General features: G+C 38.2%; 1 protein-coding gene across 5 annotated transcripts in view; it reads right to left on the bottom strand.

Moving 5' to 3' along the window:
* PALLD (palladin, cytoskeletal associated protein) overlaps positions 1-20,564 on the bottom strand; it is a 199,605-nt gene that overhangs the window by 72,343 nt on the left and 106,698 nt on the right. Inside the window, exon 1 of one of the 5 annotated variants that reach the window (XM_074905736.1) lies at positions 2,187-2,234. The exons of 3 other annotated variants lie outside the window; for them this stretch is intronic. The gene's annotated coding sequence lies outside the window, so the exon portion shown is untranslated. Of the gene's footprint in view, positions 1-1,665; positions 1,743-2,186; positions 2,235-20,564 lie in introns of those variants that run through there. One more of the 5 variants, XM_074905737.1, reaches the window with a different exon arrangement.

Below are 20,564 nucleotides of genomic sequence, written 5' to 3'. Positions count from 1 at the left end.
AGGATTTTGATCTGTGTTAAGCTGCCAGTTTCACTAACACCACAAAGGAGAACTATTTTGTAAGGCTTTGTCCAATTTCATTTTCCTCCCAAGATGGGCAGCTGGTTCTGCCCTGTATTAATTTCCCAACTCTTGCAGCTTTTCCTTGCACCTTCATTCTCTCCTCACTCTACCTCTCAGATTCTGTATTTTTTATTAGTGAAATAAATTACAAAGATACCTGTAATACTCTTCTGTTTCAATCAACATACTGGGATCAAGAACAAAATAATCTTGCCTAAGGCTTACTCTCTGTGGTTTTGTTAGTATTGTATCTATGGTTTCTTCCTCACTTCACAGTAAAATTGGCATAACACTCTTCAGCTGTGATATTGAAATCACATGTGCAAGCATCACTATTGGATCTATGACAGGTCAACCTACACTTCAGACGCTTAAATTGTCAGGAGGCTTATATAAAGTCACTGGTGGCTGCAGCAAATTGAATGTCACCCGTAAATCCTTCCCAGTTCCTAACTCCAATCTCAACATCACATTCTCTAATACTCCTGATACAGTAATAGTGAGCATATTGTATCTTTCAATTAGTTGCACTTTAGTAACTTACAGCTGCTGTAATTGGGAGGCCTGTCAGGAAAGATAAAGAAGCTGTTTCTTCTGAGTCAGGCTTCCCCACAATATTTAAAGTGTTTTTCAGGAGCTGTTTATGAGCTGATCTGGTCACAATTTCAAGATCAAGGCATAACTTACTTCCTTTCATCAAGATGTCAAGTTCATAGTGCATGTAATTGTTTGCTATAAAGGCTGTGAATTTAGGAGACATTCTGTTGCTAACGTTTTGAAACCAGAGCAAACCAGGCCAGTATGTTAAGTGTTACTGCTGAAGTTTGTGCCCACAGCTATTTAGTTTTCCCTGTTCTAGCTTTCACACAGTCAGCAGAGATCACAGCTGCTCCTTCATCTACAGAATGTTTCTGTTGGGTTGATTTTTCCTGCTCTGAGTAAGTCTGAAGTGAAAAGGTGAATGGTGGTGTGTCTTTTCCCACCAGGCATAAGACCTTTTAAATTCAGCCCATATAAGTAGAAAAGAAAAAGCCCCAAGGCACTAGGGATTAGGATCGCAGGGTGTGAATTCCATACCTATGTTTAAAACAGTAGTTTACTTGCATTTCTGATATCCTGGAATATTTTTCCACCAAGTCATTTTGCTATGCAATGCTTTTCTATCAGGACTGTCAGGATGGTTTTCTTAGTGCTCATTTTCTCGCTTTCTCAAGCGCAAAGCCACCTCAGCCTCTCAGGGTGTGCATGTACCTTTTCTAGACTAATTTCTAAGTTTTCATCAGAACACTGCAGTAGATAAAAACTCACAGCGTGTTTTTGTTAATGCTTGGAATTATCTACGAAGGGATTTTTTCCCCTAGCAAAGGGGGAAAAATTTATCATCATTATAATTACATTAAATGATATAAGAATGGTATTATCATTTATCTTCAGGCTGCTAAAAAACGGGGCTGCCAAAGTCTCCTCCTTTATAAACAAAAATCAATAAAGAGCTTTCAGAAACACGCGAAAACGTGACAAACACAGCTTGAGTTCTTCAGCTTTTCTGGCAGAAGGTTACAGAGGGATAAAGACAGGTTCGTGAGCCCTGATCCCCGGTACCTGCCGCTCGCTGTGAACAGCCGAAGGCGGCTTCTTGCGGGAGGGCGGCTTCCCCGGCGGCTCCCCCCTGCTCCTATTCTGAAATCCTCCAGCTCCAACTTCCTTATTTGGTTGCCGGGACTGTTCTTTGTCTGGCTGAACCCCCCGGGCCGGGCCGCGCCGCCCCCGGCTGGGCCGCGGCTCTGCTCCAGCGGGCCACCCCGCCCGGGCCCCGGGCGAGCGGCGGCAGCCGCCGGCCGCGGCCATGCCCATGTAAGGAGCCCCTTCCCTTCCCTTCCTTCCCTTCCCTTCCCCGGGCGGGGGCGCCGCCGGGGCGGAGCGGAGCGGGGCGGCCCGGCCCGGCCCGGGGCTTCCTGAGAGGGCCGCGCGCGGTCCGGCGGGCCCCCGCCCGCGGGGATGCCGGCAGCAGCCTCGCCTTCCTGCGCGGCAGGCCGCGGGGCTTTCCCGCGTAGCACCCCGCTGGAGCTGCCGTAGCAGCGTGCGGAAACCGCTGGCAGCAAAACAAAGGACAACGAAGTTACCAAGTTCCAGTGTAAAAACTCACGGATTCCTGTCATAGTTCTCATTGTTCTTTACAACAGGTTACAGCGTGTCCTCTGAGGATTTAACTCGTGCTTGCTGCAGAGAAAAAGGAATCCCTCAACAGTGTTAGCTAATTTTTAAAAAGTGGCTGTTCTGTTACGGTACATGAATAAAGCAAGCGAGACAAGTTTTACTTCCAAATCCTAAACTCTTTTAAGTAATATTCTAAAGAGCAGCTTACCCCCTGGAAGTCGGTGCAAATTCCCTAGCAGAACACTCCCTACTGTTACTACTGTTGCCTGATAGTAGTTTCAGTAGCACATCATGTACTTCATGAGAAAGAATTTACAGTCTAACTGTACAGGTATATGTAAGACCAACAGCAAGCAGGGAAGAACACTTAACTAAAAGAATTAGCCCTGCTGGTCACTGTATTTTTTGTTCACATCTTCTAGATTTAGTCTTCTGAAGTGGAATATCACAGGCATTTATGTGATAGTAATTTTAAAAATAAATATCCAGGAGTCCTGCAAGAAGTGATTTCTCTCTTTAAATTTAAATTTAAATGTAAAAGGGATAACAGTTCAGAAGAATATATACTGAATATGCCCACAGTGACAACTGAAACACAGTTAATAAGCAGAAATATTTCTAAGGCAGTTATTGAGCTGCAACTCCTTAAAAGGAATACTCTTCACAAAGTAATGATTCAAAATTATTAAAAATTAGTAGAAGTCTGGTGAGACAGTCCTCTCTAAAGCAGAGTGTCAAGAAACATTATTTTGCAATAAAATAAGGAAGAAGCTGTAGCTAAACTTCTAACTTTCTAATTCTGTTTAGGAGTCTGGAAGCATTCCCATATTTCTCAATATGTTTCCTTAGTATTAAGTTGTGAAAAGAGGTCCTTAAGTAATGCTAAAAGTTCTTCCATTATTACAAGCTCCTGTGGATGTTTGAGTGAAGCAGAGAACATGTAGCAGGGTGGAACAAAGAGAGCACTGCATTAAGTCACTCATGTACAGGGTAATAGTGACTGCTCCTGGGCAGAAGTGCATGAAAAAAATAATTAGGGAGAGTACAAAGGTGCATTTACAACCACTTTCCTATAACACTCCTTCAGCTGCACCCAACACATTAAGCCAGTTGTATTTTCAGCTCAACAGAAAACTGACTCTGGTATTTTTATATTGCATTCTTGCCCTCAACAGAGGCCTGAACAAGTTTGTTTACTTGTGAGAAACTCTCAAACTAGAAAAAGTTAAGGGAACTGCTTCATGAGAATAACAGGGTAAGGAGGATATTGACCACATCATATTTACATTACATACATAAACTACCATGCTAAAATTCACCTCAGAAAAAAACCCCAAACAATTTATTGCAAAAAAAGCAACATATTGGAAAAATTTAGCAGAATTTATGTCCAGAAAAATCTGGTTTCAAGTTATGTTTTGTGATGTAATTAAAACATTCATAGCTGTCAAAGAAAATGCTAACATTAGAATTCAAAATACAGATATGCTTTAAGAATAAATTAAAAATCATAAGGACATGAGATTGTCAAATAGTCACTGAAAACACAATGGGGAATCTCATGGAGCAAATCCTCTCCACTGCTAAAGGAGGCAGCAGTAGTGGTTTCTTTCAGAACAACTCCATCATCTCCAGCAGGTGTCCAGGCCCTTTCATCTGACATCAGTTCTTCTGTGTGGAACAAATGATACCATAACAGGTATGTTCAGGGTAGAAGGACACATTCTTCAACCTTTGCGGTGCTGTTCTACATTTGCTCTTTTGCTGTTGTGCTGTGTTTCCCTTCTGCAGATAAGTCTGTCTCTACTGAATGAGGAACTTGCAATGCTCTCAAGAAAGCTATCTAAAAGCTTAGATAAATGCATACAAAAGCTTAGTCCTCTACCCTTGCAGAAAGGATGATCTACCAGAGATCTGGAATTTACTACTCAACTGACTTTCAGTGACAATTCCAGACCTCTCTCTGTCTGGTCAAATGGGTTTCAAAGTACAGGTTTTCTCTCTCTAAATACTCACATAGTTAAATTGCTAGCATTGACCCCAGTGGCAATCTTTCAGCAAGCAGACCATATGTATTCCCCATGCCATCTTCTCATTTTGGTAGCTGCCAGTTTGTGCCTGCACAACTGAATACTTTCTTCTCCTCCCCCAGTGAAGCCACTCACTCAAATACTCCACTGCATGCAGTAAATTGACAGTTGCTTCACGGGTGTGAAGGTGCTGCCCTCGGAGAACCACACTGTATGCTGTCTCACCTGCACTTCTGCCAGAGTGTATTTGTGCTGTCCAGCTCCACATCAGTGTTATGGCAGTCAAATAAGAGAAGGCTCTGCAGAAGCAGTAGAATAGACATATGCCAGGAAAGATCACATCCTTAACCTGATGGGCGTGAGTAGTTTTGTCATCTGAATATTAAGGTATTCATTCTGCCCTTGGGCCACAGCAACCCCCATCAGCGCTACAGGCTTGGGGAGGAGTGGCTGGAGAGCTGCCAGTCAGAGAGGGACCTGGGGGTGTGATTGACAGCTGGCTGAACAGGAGCCAGCAGTGTGCCCAGGTGGCCAAGAAGGCCAATGGCATCCTGGCTTGTGTCAGCAATAGCGTGGCCAGCAGGGACAGGGAAGGGATCTGACCCCTGTACTCGGCACTGGGGAGGCCGCCCCTCGATTCCTGTGTTCAGTTTTGGGCCCCTCACTCCAAAAAGGACATTGAATGACTCGAGCATGTCCAGAGAAGGGCAACGGAGCTGGTGCAGGGTCTGGAGCACAGGTCTTACGAGGAGCGGCTGAGGGAACTGGGGGTGTTTAGTCTGGAGAAGAGGAGGCTGAGGGGAGACCTCATCGCCCTCTGCAGCTACCTGAAAGGAGGGTGCAGAGAGCTGAGGATGAGCCTCTTTAACCCAGAAATAAGCAATAGGAGAAGAGGTAATGGCCTCAAGTTGCACCAGGTAAGGTTTAGACTGGATATTAGGAAGCATTTCTTTACAGAATGGGTTGTTAGGCGTTGGAATGGGCTGCCCAGGAAGGTGGTGGAGTCCCCATCCCTGGAGGTGTTTAAGAATAAGGTCAACATAGTGCTGAGGGATATGGTGCAGTTGGGAACTGTCAGTGTGAGGTTAATGGTTGGACTGGATGATCTTCAAGGTCTTTTCCAACCTAGATGATTCTGTGATTCTGTATTAGGTACAGGTGCACAACCATTTATCAGTTCAGAGTACTGGCAACAACTGTTCAACCTGCTGCTGGGGAACAGTGAATTCATAAACCACAAGATCCTTTACTATTATTAAAGGAATTATGAAAACAATCAAAAAACCTCAGCATTTTATCAGTAAAACAAAACTAAATTTCTGTACTAGTGTTCAGCCGTAATAAAAATTAAGAATACTGCCATTGTAACATAACATTAAGTAATATTGTAAAGCATACTCAATAACACATAATCATATTTCTCAGACTTAACATCTTGACATACTCTGGATATATAGATACACATACTGATAATAATATATTTTAATACAGAACTTCAACAAATCTCCTGCCAAAAGTATGGCAATATACATTGTCTTAACTGATAAAAATAATTCTTTACAGATCTGCTGTACCTAAACACCTGAAACCTGAACACCATTGTTTTGTTTGTTTGTTTGAAGGAAGGGGTTTTTGTTTGGTTTGGTTTTCTTAATGTAACTGATCTGGAAAAAGAGGCACATACGATGAACGGTGCGAGACTCGACACAGTTCTGTGTGGAGTTCAACTGGTTATCTCCTGCCTTTTTGGGAACTGTCAGTTTACTTATTTTTGGTTACTTTCTTTTAAACACTTGTTTTTATTTGGGCAAGAAGATATATTTTGTCAAGCCTTTATTCCTTGGCTACTTAATTTTTTCAGAAGCCTTTCAATGGACTGTGTTGAAAATCTTTGGAAATCCAGTGGACTGTATCGACTAGACTTCATTTATCCACATGGTTCTTGTTGATTCTTTCAAAGAGTTTGAGTAGATTTGTGAGGTGTTACCTCTATTTAGATTTGTTTTTTCCTCAAAATGTCACATTATATTAATGATCTTATTATTCTAATTTCTTTATTCTAGATCATTCTATTATTTCTGTGTTATCTACTATTTTTTCAGATACTGGGCTCATCAGTCAAGAGTCCCATGAAACTCCCTGAAAACTTTTTAAAAATCAGTGCTATATTTGCTGCCCTCAGTTTATTAGCTAAATACACTGTTTCAAAATATCATCACAAATTGTTCTGGCCAATATATAATCTGTAGATTTAATCGATTTTTCTTTTTCTAAACATTTTAGATACTTTTGAAAGAAACACTTGTCTACATTGAAACCAAGATAGTACTGCTTGCTGCAAATTTCTCCCAGAACTGTCATGGAAAGATATGGAATGTACACATCCAAGCATACAGGTAGACATAGGCAGCCACACAGCCACAGGCAAAGAATGGTTATTTCCCAATTTAAAAGTAATCTGTGCAGTATGAAAATATGTTTACATGGAATCACAAGAAAAATAGTGTCAAGATGTTTCTATCTCAGCATTTTCACCGTGATAAGAAAAACAGAGAGCGGATACAAAAAAGCTCTGTATCATGCGGTACATGCCTGAACGTACACCGTGGCATTAAATATTTAAACATAACTGTGCAGAAAGGCTTTTCTTGATGCCATAACTATCATGTCTAAAAAATACCAAGTATCACAGATTTTTTTCAACTAAATATAAGTGGGACTCTAAAAGAAATGGCATCTTTTACTGAAACCAAAAACATTTGTTTAATATAAAGACTTTGGTCAATTACTAGACATATATTTATTGTTTTAATTCAATTCTCATTTAATCTTAATGCATGCTTTTCTGATTACAGGCCCATGTGAGCAACATTAACAATATATATACATCTGAATGAAAACCATGTGCATTCATATCAAAACAGTATTGCCAGAACTTTCAGTGCAGAAGTACTAAAACATATCCTGGGGGAAACCTGGATGAAAGCTACTCTGAAATGTAATGCAGTTAAGAGTGGCAAAAAGTCATACATTTGACTTATATCTACAGCAGCAGCCAAGGACAATGCTCATGTATGAGAGAGTTGGGCACAAATTCATGGGAATAGGAAGTACTATTCTCCATATGTATAGTTTACATGGCCCATTGTATTGTATTTATATCTGGAAAACATTTGCCAACATATTATCAAAATGGAAGAAATACACAGAATGGCAGCAGAAATCACAGTCAATTGCAAGTAGATGACTGCTTTCTAGTCTGGTTTTAGAAAGAAATATATGCCGCCTGACTTTTTAAAATAATAACTAGTGATACCTGTAAGCAGTAAACAGTAAATTAGCACAGACTACAGTGAGGAGTGGCAGAATGAAATTAAGAAATGACAAATTGAAGCTGACTGTGATGGAAAATTTGGCAGCATTATTCCATAGTTTAACTAATCTCAGTCTGTTAAACAAAATAGAAGATCCACAGATCAGACAGTGCTAAACAGAAAATAAAGCAGCACTCTAATAAAATTAGCTCAGTAGTATAAAATAATTTTTGTATTAGCTCTCTTGGTGCACTGTACTAGTGAGATCTTCTTGGTAGGAGTCACGTTTATTGGATGCTCAGAAAAAGAACTGAACCTTTGAACAACCAAAACCCACTATAATGTATAAAAAAACCACGTGCATTGTGAAGTCTGGGACTGTCAGAGCACATGTTACAGACTTAATTTTGTCCTTTAGAAACCAGATTTCTTCTTCCTAGACATTACAACATATTTTTAAAAAAAAAAAACAACAAACCAAAACACCAAAACCCAAACCAAACTTCAATAGTAATTTGCGATAACTGATCTTATGGGTAATGTACTCCTAGTGGGAGTTCAGAATGACTTAGTGTGAAGATTTGCGGACAAGATTTTTATGCTCTGTTTATATGTTCTGGGATCTTAAGAGAAAACAGTCTGAAATAAGATGCAGCTAACATGCTACAGGAAATGAAGGAAGAGAACCAGACTTCTCAAGAAAGATTTACATTTGTATAATGATGATGGCTATGTTTTGGCTTAGAAAACAGAATGCAATTGTTCTAAAATACACAGAAAAGCTGTTGACTGGCGCTTCTCCTTAGTGGATCATGAACAACTCCAACACTGTATACTGTATCAAAATGCTTGAAAAGAGAGCTCTTTCACCATTGTATGGTACTTTGTTTACAGACCAAAACTTGCATCAGCAAGTCCTCTCTCTGCATGGTGACTGAAGAGACACTAAACCAGCACAACCCTCGCCTATGCCAAAGGTGTGAAACCCAGCAGGGCATATTCCATGGTTACAGGAGAAAGCGTTCAGACAGTTTGTTGGTAAGTAGTAACATTCTCTTCGAACTATAGCATCATCTTTTATTAAAGATGTCCACAGCACATTTTTAGAGAACCTGCAATCAGCTGCTTACAGCTTTGCAAAATTTCCATTTGAGCTGAAAAAATCCATGGCAAACATCTGAACAGAATATTTTTGTCCTTTATTTTGTTAAGTTTTTTACAAAGAAGTTTTAGGTGCCTTTGAAATTAAAGTTTTTAAGTTGCAATTAATAAAAGGGGAATGTGCTTCTTACATCTTAAGGATGTTCTAGCACATGAACACTTCTGTAGAGAATTATTTGTTTTGTCAGAGGATCTTACTAGTGCCAGAAATAAGCCTTTTTTCTCTACGCTAAACTATGCCTATATTTGGCTAGATCATGAGCTCTTTTATTTAAAGTAAACAAACAAATCCCCTTCCTACCAAAAATTCAGCTTTGCACATGCTCAGTATGACATCAGAATTTCCAGACAGATTTTTTTCTTGGTCAGTAATCCATGGATCGTACACATAAGATGGTCTACACTAGATCTCTGGACTGTCACTGGCTTAGGGGGACTTTCCTAGAAATCCTGTTCTGAATCACAGATACAAGGCATGAGAACTGAAAGCAATGAGTTTGTGTTGCCTGCATTACCAGTGTTTGCTCAAGATGGTGAGAGGGAAACCGAAGGTGAGAGAGTAGAGGTTAAAGGGAATCATAGGAGACTATAAAACTAACTTCTTGTACCTGACTTTATGAACTTCTTTTCATGTAATTTTTTGTGATATATATGGGTAGAAATGGATGAACAAACTTGTTCAAATTAGTTTTAACTTCAATTTTCATCCAGTCTTACATGCTCAACTTCCACAGAAATCCTCTGAGAGTTTGCACCATACATCTCTTTCTAGGCTTCTTACCAGTGTTTTTGGGAAGCACTGAGTTTTGCATGTATCAGCTATTCAGCTGAGCTGAAAATAAACTGCAAAGGAATATGGTACCGTAAAACTTCGTTTCCAGAAAGAAAGTACTGTTAAGGCAAATTTGTTTACACTGCAGTAAGCCTGAATATTAAAATGCTAAATTTCATTCAACCAGGATTATTGGAACAGACTTGTAAAATCTGTGAAGTGTAATATAAGACTGTATGTTTTGATACTTCCCTATGTAGTATATGACTTCTTACTATAAATTACTTCATAGCTATCATTAAATTTTTGCTATCTAATTTCCAGTGAATGCTGGGTTTTGTTGTTTTTTTTGTTTGTTTGTTTGTTTTCATTTTTTTCATTATGCAGACAAGAACTGGTAAAAAGACTGTACCATACATTAAAACAAAACTTCTGCTGTTTCGTCCTGAATTTTGGTTAAAACTTTACCCCTCTCCCTATGCAATCCATTAAAAACATAGTTTTCACTTTAAACTCAGTTAAGCATTAAAATGTCCACACTTCTGTTGTAGGACAGAAATACCAATTCTCAGATATCCAGAAGATTCTGAAGTTCATTTTCTTCTCTAAAAGAGGATTTTTGATCATTAAAGTAAAAATTAAATGAAAGCAAAACTGGAAGTCTCTTTAAAAACAAAGTTGAACAAGTATCATGGAGTGGCCAGTGATAAAATATTCTGAAAAGTCAATGAAGAAATAGATATATAGACTTCCTAAAAAGCACTGAAATTTTACTTATCTATATAGATTTTCTTTAGGTACAATAACTTTGTACGTGTGCAGCTTCCATGGTTTAAAAATGCTCTGTAAAAATCACAATTTTGATTTTTCTTCTCTTATATGAATTCTTATGAATGACATTTTGCTTTCACATGGTTGTATTACGTTTTAAGATTCTACCTGAATTTGTAACTAGGCTTTTAAATTATAGCAGACTAAAAGAATGTGTATAGAATGGACAGATAACATCTGTTAACTGACGACACATAGGTGCTAACAAACTGTGATACTTTCCCTTTTACAGTTTTAGTTAGGCTATGAGAAGGCCTTTCTTTGACAAAGCTAAACAACACACAACATTTGTATTCCAGAAGCATGACAGACTGTTATCTGAGGTTTTGTTTGAGGAGTGCTTCATGGTCAGGGATGCTGTATCTCAACCAAAACTTTTAAATGTCAAAGTTCCTTTGAGAGGATATGCCAAGGGAGCACTACTGCAGGCCAGTGCCTAGGCAGCAATCTATAGGATGCCAAAAGTTTTGTGGACTTCTACAAACAGCCGTTGTGAGAGCAAGTGCAACAACAGCAGGCAGTGGTTCTTAGGTGTGAAGTTTAATTCGTGGTATCACCATGTTGGTGACCAATCATTTGGATATTCACTAATTCTACCGATATTAACAGTATGGATGTAGTCTACTCTGATTAGGAAGGAAAACTGGAGAGTCTTAAATTTCTTGAGGCACATTTATCTTCTAGCCCAACAAGTGCATTTATCCAGAGGTGTTCTTTTAAAAGCTGTTCAGCACCACTTATTACATATCACATGATCAAAAGGAAAAAACTTCAACAACCACCCAACTAACCAAAGTAGCCAGCCGGAAAGGGACTGCATTGCAGACATACAGTTCCTATCAATAAACTGATACTTATCACTGGCCAGAACTGGACTTTTAAGAAGAAGTTTGGCCTCCTTTTTCCCCAGGAATGGGTGTGTGCCAATAAAGAATGACCAATGATTGTGTATTTCCCCTCCCTATTTTGATTAAACTGAAAACATAATATACTTGCAGCAAGGCTTTTGGTTCAATACTATATAACATTTATGGTTCATATTTGGAGACAAACATGACACTTTTTGTTAAAACAGAGCCCTTACAATTAATATACACTAACATATGCTGGTTTACAACATTTTATTACAGTTATCTTGAACTTACAGAACTAACAGAATCTTTTTTGGAAAAACAACCCCAAAACACTAGGAATTCATTAACGGTGGTGGAGGCGGGGAGAGTAAGACTTTCCCAATGGAAGTAATTGCCAAATATATTGTTGGGTTACTTCTTTGTCAAATCTAAAGTAAATCTTTTTCTGGGTTTGGCATAATGAGAACTCCCTATAGGTATCTTGTATAATGGAACACTGTTTATTTTGCTGCAGGGTCTGTTCAGTTTATGGAGAGTCTGTTCTGAAAGAACTACCGTGTTTCTTTTACAACTTTACACTCTGCCATTCTGTAAAACCTATTCTTCCTTCAGCTTCTTAGGAGGAAAGGAAGGAGGGGGTATCTAATTCTCTCTAAGGTATTCCACTGTGTTAGCAGAAATTGTTTGGTATTTAGAATTTTGCTGTAGGATGTTTATGCTAGGAGACTGTGGAAAAATAAGTAGTTTAACATACTGAAATCAGCACAGAGAATACTTTATAACATGATAGGTATACTGTCAAGACCACTAGCTGAGAGTGTCTGGGCCCAGGAAAATACCACTGTCTCTAAATTGAATCAATCTTTTTTGTATAGAAATTTCTAAACCAAACTCCCATTATGATGACCTGTTCAAAGTAACGAAGTTAACTCTAAGTATCTCTCACTGAATGTTTATAGACTTATAAAATAAAAAGGCATTCCAACTAACAATTGTCCATAGCTGTAATGAGATTTTTTTGTATGACCTCTCTCTCTCACTAGATTTACTGCATTTCGTATAAATTATTTAAATATTTTTTATTGTAGGAATAATTTACACATGTTTTGTACTTTAAAAATATGTTTCAAAATATACTTTAAAAATGCTCAATCATTCAATGGTTGTAAAATAACCACTCTGTAGAATTTGTTTACAAAAGTAACATTCGGGGAAAAAAGAAAGCAGTCGTGGAAAAAGGTTTAGCACATTCATTTACAGGTAGCTGGGCAAATACTTTAAAGGATGGCTCAATCTCTTCATGACAGGCCGACAACTCTCTTCTTGCCTCACAGGGGAAGAGCTCCCAGCTGCTGTGTGGTTGCTATGCCAACTTTCTGATAGTCCTAAAAAAGATGGGCATGCTGGAAGATTCAAAGAATAATAATTATGGTGGCAGCAGGTTTTACCTCAGTAGTCCTTGCCTAGCCAGGAACCACATGGAATGCTGCTGCAAAGAAGAATATGAAAAAGGTCATATTTCAATCCCAGGAATTGTTCAGGGCGCCCTAGGGAGAAAGACTTAATATTCAGGTTTGTCCCAAGAAGCTTCTAGATTTCAAGCAGCAACAACTTTACGTTAGGAATCTATTCTATGTGTGAGGAGAAGTAGAATGCATAAGAATCATAAACTCAGAAGGAAAAGGTTACCTGAGAAAGTACTAAAGATAAAAATGGTATCAGTCATGCAAAGAATGCGAGAAATCTATTTTGATTGGAAAAATGTTGTAGAATTAAACTGTGGCATACAAAGTGATATAAGTTTGGGATTCTTTTTACATTTTATTATTATTTTATTTATAATGCAAGAAGCATACTTTAGATCTTCACTGAGTACATGTAATCTTTATTATTGGGGAGTTAGTGGGCAATGCTGCTGTAAAATTACTGAACAGAAATCCAGATGTAACCCAGCTAAAAGTTTGATGACACGAGGTTGAATTCCCTCAAATAATTTTTGCAGAACCAGTTTGAAGCAGCAGTTCAGCATCTCTAAAAATGGTACAGCTGGAATCAATTTAGGATAAGCCATGTACAAACATAAATTAATTTCTACCAAGAGATGCGTCAACTGTGGCCACTTGACTATCTTCACCAATGTCTTTTCTCAGGATGCTTAAGGCATATCCCAAAGGGAGGAACTCCTCAGGCCTTTAACTCAGACAGGTAGTAGAATTGGGGAGGGAAATTCCCCAGTTTGATTATTCTCACTCTGCTACTCAGATTACAGTAGGTGTCACCTGTAACTAATTCAGAAGCTTGTCATAATATACATTTGCTTCTTCAAAACAAAGTGTGATTTATGTCACACTACGCAAAGACTATTTTACTTAAAACCAAAACCCATGTTTAAACAACTCCAGAAACAGAAAACAAACCATACCAAAATGAGTCTTACCTTTTCGATGAATAAAGGAGGAAAGTCTAGCATGATTACCGACCTCTGAACTATCTGCTGTACACAACCTCCTCTTATTGCTGGCTGGCCTTTTCCATTGGTACACAAGTCAGCATCTCATTACTATTATAAGTTACTTTCTTTTACTTGAATCATCTGTCTTACACTTTAAGGATCTTTTGTCCCCCTCAGCCCACCCTAGGGAAAAATATGCGATTCTTTTTTGGATACGATCAGCTAGGTAATTACACTAGCTCCCATTTTATTAGGGCCTTCAAAAAACTGCACCTGTTTGAGTTATTTGCATCACTATTTCCTGGCTTCTAAGAAACACTGTATAGCTTCCCTTGCTTAAGTACACATTCCAAAGAACAGAATACACAGTGAAATGGGGAAACAGTTCCACATATACGTAAAGAGTAATACAGTGGGATTTTTTTAAATTTCTCAGTAAGCTATGAGAAAAAGATGCCTTAAATGACATTGATAGCAGAACAGTGTTATTGATAGTATGGTTTGATCCATGATCTGAGATGTGATTCTCAAAAAATAAAATAAGCCTGATAAGTCTGATCACTAAGTGTACTTTCTTATCTTACTTTAATCAGATATTGCCTGGACAGCATCCCATACATTCTGCAATAAACCAACAAAGGTCCGGACTTTTGAAAGAAGGAGCTGCAATTCTATGCAATTCTAGCCACTGGTCTGGGAGACTAAAAGCCACCAAAATCCAGCATCATAATAGCCACTAAATCAAAGCTGAATCATTTCAGACAGAGAACTGGTAAAAGAAAAAAAAGAAAAAAAAAAAAAGAAAAGAGCGCAACCCACACTTCAACAAAGCCTGAAGGAATCAACTGGCTACAGGCCAAAAAATGCTAATGGAACACATATTAGCTGAGAAGTGAAATAAGTTTCCAAGAGTAATGGAAATTGTTTAAGATAAATACTCATTGTACAGAGGGAAAAAAAAAAAAAAAAAAGCAACTCCACTGGACCATTTTCCAAATGCCTGATCTTGCATTCCTTGCACACCCTAATTCCCTTTAAAGTAATTATGAGTTTAGGCTATGTGCCAGGGTTATATAACTATGTCTTAAAAGACAAATGCACGGTAGCACAAAGCGAAAATATATATAAACTCAGGATTGGGGGAAAAAAATATCCATAGCTGGACAAACAAAACTAGAAATTTAGAAAGAAAATTACAATGAAAACAGCTAAAGGTGAGGTACATTTCTAATCCTTTTCTCTAGAACTGGAAAATATTAAGGAGACGGAAATTCGGAGTAAAAGGGGTGAAATTGGAAAAGTTAAACAGGCTTGTCAAATAACAGAAATATTTGAGTTACATTTCCTAAACTACTTTAAAAGGGAGTAAACTAACCAAATGCTATCAGAAATTGGCTGTACGCCCTCCACTTTCGTTGACTTCAGGGTCAGTAAGGCAGAGGACAGACACAAGCTAGCATAGCTGAAAAATCAATATAAATATAGATAAAACACAGATGGAGTTTATTAAAGAGCAGCTGGAAATGCAAAGAAAGATTTCTGGGGATCTATACTGATGGTGTAATTTTGAAAAATATTCTCCAAGTATGAAAGTGCTTTACAAAACAAACAACTTTAAGAAGTGGAGTTAGACATAGTCATACTACAGAAAACAGACTGTGCTACTCTGAGTCGGGTGTAATATTTCTGATAGGTATGATGAGATTACCTTTCAGATAAGTCCAACCAGACTTGCTAATGAAGATCAATAAATCCTTCATGTAATAATGTAACATGTGCATGGCAACATCCATGAATTGGGCAGAAAAACCTGCCCAAAATAAAATAGGAAAATCTAAGCTGTTTCTTTCTCCATGGCTTTTCTTCTAATATATACTTTGGTTTAATGTTCAGGTACAATTTCTTGTACTGTGCAAAGTTTTAAAGAATTCCTGGAAACCCTTCAAAACATTAATCAATGTCAAGGCTTTTATTCTGTAGGGAATCATGTCAGAATCAACACAGTAAATGTTATCACCAAGTATTGCTGGTGAGCCATTCTTACAAGAAAGTTTTCTTCTGTACCACTGCACAGGACAGTCAGTCATATCTCATACAGGTTTATAATTCAACAGCCCCTCTTCTAAAATACCCTGCACTAACATTTAAATAACTTTTAAGTTAAGCAGCCTTCTTCCATACTAAGGATGTAGTTTCACTGTTAGTTTTAGCTGATCTAAATTTGGGCCAACACTCAAAGGGCAGTGATCTGGCTGACTGAAGTCTGTATTTTGTTTTTGCTTACTTTTCAACCGTATCAGCTACAACCGTATCAGCTACCTAATTCAACTGGCCATGTGGCTGCATGATTGCTGGTGCCCTCACAGGGGAATATGTAGTAAGATGGGAGTTGGGAAAGACAAGTTTATACTTTTTGTGGTAAAATGTAGCCCTTTTTTTCAGTATGAGTCAGTCAACAAACTACACACTGAAAACAATATGAAGATACTAAATTCTGCCACATATCTCCTTAGGACATATGTGGTATCTGAGACTGAAGATGAAGAGAGTCACAAATCATAAACTTTCATACTTGAAAAGACTGGAGAAACAACGCATAATGAGAATATTTAAAATGCTTTTTTGAAGAAACTCTGAAACTCGATGGATAGCAAGTTGACTGAGTAGCAGGTTACATGTATTTCACTGAGATGACAGAATTCCACCTAATTAAGAAAGCCAGCTCATTTCTGAATATGAGTATGCTTCTCCTACCCTTTTTTCTCTCTGTATTGACACAAGTTCCCTCTGCTCCTACTTTACAAATTTTAAAAAAGCCCTTCTGACAGCAAGGGCACACATGCTCCATTAGATCTTGCAGTCCCACCTGAAATGGTGTAGAATGGCTTGCTTAGTAAACATTAGAGGTTACCAGTCATATACTGAATTCGCAAATCAGAACCAGAGAGGTAGATAATCTTTTTCAGATGCTTAAATGAATGTTGATGTTGGTGTGGATTCAGAAGAACTTGTGAAAACAACAGAGCATGTCAAGATTACAACAGCACATATATAACACTTGGGAGACAGCTATGAATAGCGTTTGAAGACAGATATGAATTTAAGCGACACTGTTTTCTATAAACTGTTTCTCACATTAATTAATATGGATGACTGCTATTCTTCAACAACAATAAGCAGTACCTTTCAAATTCTTCTCTGTATGCATACCAAAAAAGAAGGTCTATGATATTATCAAATACTACTATTTTTCTGTTGTTTCTGCAACACATTGGTGGGATTTTAGACATGTGAGCAGCAGAAAGGTCCCATTCCCTCTTTAATCCTCCAACTAGGAGTCCAAGAAGTAGAAGTGTTTTCCTACTTGGCAAAACAGCCTGGTCTCTGCATTTCTGTTGCTGGAGGGTGAGGTAATTTGCACTACCCCACCTACTTGAACAAACTTTCTTCACTGGCAATGACCTCCACTTTAGGAGTGCATTGCTAACTATATTGGCAGAAAGAAACCTCCCTACTTGCCCTTCTACCCATCCAGCACCACCAGCTCAGTCCTTCTGCAGTCCCATTGCAAGGTCTGGGAATGTCAGATGCATAAAGCAACAGGAGGCTCCAGCTGGACAGAGTCACTATTGAGTCTTGTGTCTACAGTCTAATCTTACTGAATACACCAATGGATTAAAATGCAATTGTGTCTGAAAGTGCTCATTTTAACTCAAAAAATATCACTCAGCCATGCAACTAGGTTTATTTGTGTACAACTGCCTTAAATTTAAACCACAGTTATGTCAGCTTCAAGTCACTGGACCAAGAGATCTGTGAGGCAGTCTGTCTGGCTAGATTTCCATGAGACAGGTTATGTCTCACTGCAAGGGAGGGGGGGAAGGGAAGCTATCTTGAAAGGCTTTCAAGAGCTTCCCCAAGTCGTTCCAACTATTTGGCAAAGAACCCTTCAGGATATACTGAGACTCAACTATGATGCTGGGCCAGTTCATGAGAGTAATTCTGACCACAAAAATAACTTGCAGGGATATTGCTTCATACTCGGTCCAGAACATAGATTGATGTGATGTCAGTCTTGATATTCTGCAGGACACTGTCAAACACTTGTCTTATTTAGATTCTTCCTTTGGGAGCTTCAGGTCTTAACTTTCAGTTGTCTGTCTGATGTAAGCTGAAGCTCTCCTCTCCTCCTGCCTCATGGCTGAGCTACATAATTTCAAAATGTTTGTGGGTTTTGGGTTTTTTAAAACAATGAAAAAGAACTGAAGATTTTAGTCATTATTATATATGGCTGAGGATGGGCCTGAAACAAAAGCCCATCTCTGAATTTCCCCAGAGCTCAGATTCATAATTTTCAGTCTGAACCATTTCTAGTACAGAGAACAAGTCTGGGGGAAAAGTAAAAGCGAAATACATGAAAATAAATCAAATGCTACCCAGGATATGGCAGTAAGAGTGCTGTGGCCCTGAAATTGAACAGCCAAAGCAGAGAGAGGAAAATCATCACAGCATGTTACGGTTACAACTGCCATTTATAATAAAAATCTACAATTTCTGTGTAACGTAAATTTGCAGATTAGTTTGTAAAGTGTTGAAAATGTAGAGGTATTTAAAAACTGTGTTATTCCCTAGTTACTCGATTCCACCAATTAGTAGTTTGGCATTGTTCCTTATTAAAAAGTTCTACCAGTTTTTATAATCTACTAGATTACATAGTGGATGAAAATGAATGGCTGCTTTCACCAAAAAAAAGGTTGGTACAGATTGGTCAGATTCTCCCCAAGACTTTCAAATTCCTGCCAATATATCTTAATAGCCATAGAAAGCAACAAGCCTTGTTTTAAATCTTTATGCTTTGAAGATATAAGCAGATATTCACAATAAATCGAGATGGGTACCAGATTCACTTTGAATGTGTAGGTTATGTCAGATTAATCAGAAAGTAACCATAAATAAGCAAAGCCATTCTAGTCGCTTAATACATTTTTCCAAAAAGAAAGGGAGCTTTAAATGAGAAGGGTATATTCCTAGATACTGAATATACTCTTGAAAGAAGACACAGTATGACATTTTCCTCATTATGGAAAATGTGAATAACAAATTCATTATTTTCAGCAACATTTTTGGCTTTTACCATGATTACTTTTTGAAGGAGAGATATAAGCTATGCTAAAGTTATCTGTATCGGTATGTTAGTTTTCAGTTCAGAGTTCTAAGAGTGTGAGCTATAAACAGCCTAGTTTAGAAATTAGCAAATAACCAATAGCATTGATTTGCAAGGACATCAAAAGAAAACAAGAAAATCAGGCTTCCTTGATGTGGAAATAAAATTTGAGAAGAGGGAATTTTTATTCTCATGAGATAAAAATCATAACATTGTTTGATGGGGCTCCTGGGTTCTGCAGACCAATAATCTGAAACAACCCCTGTCAGAGCTCTGTCCCTTCCTAACCACATAGGGGATGACGCATGACCAGTCTTCTAATGTAGCTTTCTCTGTGTGCATTAAGCAGAGTGAGCAACCCATACTTCTTTGCAAGCAACCTCTTTCACAGTGACCAGTAAGCATTTGCTTTATGTCAAATGCTGGAACAGCTTTTGCTGAACTTGTCAAAAGCTTGTCACAAAGGAAAAGAATTCCAGTAGCTTGTCAATAGCTGTAATTGCTCTCTGTGGTGCTTGCTATCTAGACCTGTACTCTGCAAAGTACCACCGTTAATATCAGACCTAACTTGATTTTGAGGCCACAAGGTCGTAACTTTAACAAACCAGTAAGTTGTTTCATGAGAACTTGCCTACTAAAACATCAAATGTAGTAAATGACCTGTTATTTTGAGAACTGTTTTAATTGTGGAAGCATTTGAACTTGTTGTTAAAGTCCTAGCAATCAGATTAAGTTTAAAGTGCTTCATGGGTGGTTGTGAGTAAAACTAAAGAAGTAAAATAGCCTGACAATCAAGAAATTACAAGAAAGTATGGGCTTCCTGAATTACCTCCCTTAGGGAGGCTAAACTAGGAGACAGAGAATTATAGTATGCTTCGCTGTTAAACCGGAGTTTGGAATTATCTAAAGGAAAGACAAACTAACAACTCATGCTGTGTGAAAATCAGCAGAAAGAAGAGCCTTTAGAGCCTCTTCCTAGTTTACAGTAAGTAGCTACAGTCTTCCCTAGGATGCTTTTTTTCCCTAATACAATTAAAAAAAAGTTCCATTCAGATTAATCTCTAAAAGGCAATGCATGAGTGTTCCTCATTCTGTTTTCAAGCAGACTGATAAATATATGCAGATACATACCCACAGGGGGAAGAGTCTAGTTCAGCAAGTTAGTATAATTCATCCTGAAATGCTTAATTGTTCTGTCTGGAGCATCCAGTGTTTTTCATCTGCCCCGGAAAATCCTTTTTTACATTGTCACTTCAGTATAAGAAAACCATTGTGGAAGCATATTTAGTCTTACTTTTTGCTTTGTGTAAACAAACAGTTTTAGGATCATATCTTTAAAATGAGAAAAACCAGCAGCAGTGTACAGTTCATAACAGTGCACATGAGTCCATACTGCAGCCACCCACAAATATCCAAACACTACAGCCATTTTTATGGATGTTTAGACTAAGTGCTAATGTAAGCACTACATGCAATTGTACATATACAGTTTTTTTTAAAATTTGGTACTTTGTTTCCAAAACCAGAACTATGAACAGAAAAAAACAGATGCAGACCTGTTTGCGACACTGGCCTCAAAAGCTGAGGATACTGCATGCTGGTAACATTAACATTAAAACCCCCAAACCCCTTGCTGATGGAATTTTGAAGCTAACAAAAAAAAAAATCCAAACATTTTTGCACATGCACCAGGCTTTTGATCAAGACCTGGGATGACTATGTTCTTATATTATCTGTTCTAGTTCACTTTTCTCTAATTCTGAGGA

The sequence above is a fragment of the Athene noctua genome, chromosome 4 (genome assembly GCF_965140245.1).
Source record: "Athene noctua chromosome 4, bAthNoc1.hap1.1, whole genome shotgun sequence".
In the NCBI taxonomy this organism is placed as follows: Eukaryota; Metazoa; Chordata; class Aves; order Strigiformes; family Strigidae; genus Athene; species Athene noctua.
The sequence above is the reverse complement of the archived record's forward strand: the minus strand, read 5'-3'. Positions and strand labels throughout refer to the sequence as shown.